Source organism: Gracilinanus agilis, chromosome 2 (genome assembly GCF_016433145.1).
Source record: "Gracilinanus agilis isolate LMUSP501 chromosome 2, AgileGrace, whole genome shotgun sequence".
Lineage (NCBI taxonomy): Eukaryota > Metazoa > Chordata > Mammalia > Didelphimorphia > Didelphidae > Gracilinanus > Gracilinanus agilis.
Window position 1 is genome coordinate 50,681,216 of NC_058131.1, and position 2,305 is coordinate 50,683,520.

Consider the following 2,305-nt stretch of genomic DNA (forward strand, 5'->3'; position numbering starts at 1 on the left):
ATTAATTATTAAGCTTTTTCTATGTGGCAGGTGTAGAGTTAAGTTATACAACTAGTAAGTGTCTGAGGCAATATTTGAATCAATAATGACCCACTCACTACACCACACTTGAGAGATGGACAAATCACCTACTCCAAGAGGGTAGGTGAACTCATCTAAGGTAATACAACAAGTTTATGGCAGAGCTAGGCTCGGAGTCCAGGTTTCTTCTTATCCCTAGAGCCAAAGTAGAGTGACTTGTACAAGGTCACACAAAGACTGTGGCAGAGCTAGGACAAGAGTTCAAGCATCCTGGATCCCCCCACCTCAGTCTCCCCTCCCATCCCTCATAGTTCCATATCTTTAGCCCCCTGGATTTCTAAATATCCTGCCTGTCTCCCAAGGAGGGTGTCTCTAGAATAAAGGACATAGCAGGGTGGGTAAAGATGCCACACCATCTTTCTGTCGGTTCTTTAAAGCCCCTCCTCATGCCCATCCTATGTGGGTCCGTAGGATCACGGATTGATTTTTAGAAGCTGGAAGGACCCGAGAAGCTCGTTTTGTCCAGCCCCCTCACCTTCCAGATAGAGACGCTGAAGCCGATGCATTAAATAGCTTTCTGGAGGTCCCACAGGTAAGAAGTGGGAGAATGCAGTCCTCTGGTTCCAAATCTGCTGCCCTTTTTACTAGGACTTGACACGCTAATCACAGAAGCTCAGAGCTGGAAAGGATGCCCGAGAGCCATCCAGTCTAACCCGTGCCCGGCCAAAAATCCCTTCCACCATTTATCTGATGAGGGGTTTGCCATTTTTGCTGGATTTTTAAACTCTCCTCAGGTCTGATCCTCTTGGCTCCAGTCCCAGCAACCTCTCCCTTTCCTGAGTCTAGCCTTGGACAATCTTGAGGCAACTGTGGGATGGAACTCTGGGTCTGGAAGATCTGGATTCAAATCTAGCTTCAGATGGGGCTGTTCATTTGTTGCAGTCATGTGCAACTCTTTTGTGACCCCATTTGGAATTTTCTTGGCTAAGATGCTGGAGTGGTTCCATTTCCTTTTCCAACTCATTTTACCGATAACAGTCAAACAGGGTGAAGTGACTTGCCCAGGGTCACATAGCTAGTAAGTGTTTGAGGCTGAATTTGAACTCAGGAAGATGAGTCTTCTTAGCTTTTGATACTTATGAAGCAACCCGTAAAGAAACCCTGGGTACAGGGTCTCCTCAATTGTTTGAACTATAAAATGGGGATAATGATAGCACCTATCTCCTTGGGTCTTTGTGAGTCTCATAAGATAATAATTATACAGTGTTTCACACAGTTCAGGGCACACAGTTGGGGCTTAATAAATGCTTGTTTTCTTCGGGGGGGGGGGTGTCGTTCCCCTGCCTTTGGGCCTAAGCTTCTCTCTCTAAAAAGGAGAGAGCGATGCCCAAGGTCAAAGAGCCTGGGTTGGGAGGAGCCCAAGACGTGTGAGTGTTAGTACAAGCCCTCCTCGCACCGGCATGTCTCTCCGGCATCCGGACAAATGCTCTTCCTGGCCTACTGGGCGCTCCGGATCCTTTCCCAGGCTCGGGCCCAGCTCTCACCCCCGGACTCTAAAGCTCTGGTTCTAGCTTTCCGTGGCCAGCCAGAGGACCCGAATTTGAATCCTGACTGACCCGGGCAAGTCGTGGCTCTCGCGGACTCTGAGCTCCTTCCTCTACAAGATAAAGGGCAGGCGGAGAGGTCCTCAAGGTCCCTGCCAGCTCCCCCTTCCAAGATCCCCTGGAGGGCGGAAGGGGGTGCTGCGGCCACCTCTCTCAGGGCCTCCAGCCTGGTTGCTGCCTCTAGGGCTTCCGAGGGCGCCAGGGGGAGCACCAAGGGCCAGGGGCCCGCCTGGGGACTTCTGGGTGGCTGAGGGCTGCTACGTGGGATGGGGGTGAGGCGAGGAGTGGAAAGACGCCGGGAAGTCCCCGCAGCCAGCCAGACCCGGGCCCGCGCCCCTGAAAGCTAGGGCTCTCGCCCTCCCCGCTCTGGCCCTCCTTCTCCCCTCCCCTTACTCCCTCCCTCTGCCCCTCCCCTGCCCCTCCTCCCGCCCCGCCCGAGCACCTGGGACTGGCCGCCTCGGCTCTCTCCGCCCGGAGCCATGGACTTGGACACGCGAGGGCTGCCTGCCCCGGGCTCCTGGGGCCGCAGGGCCCGGCTCGTGGCCGCCGCCTCCTGGTTGCCCAACGTGGCCCTGGCGCTGGCGCTCAGCTCCGAGGCGCTGCTGTTCCCGGCGCCGCCCGCTCACCACTGCCGGCCCGACCCGGCACTGCTGCCTCCGGAGCTACGCGCCCTGGCCGGC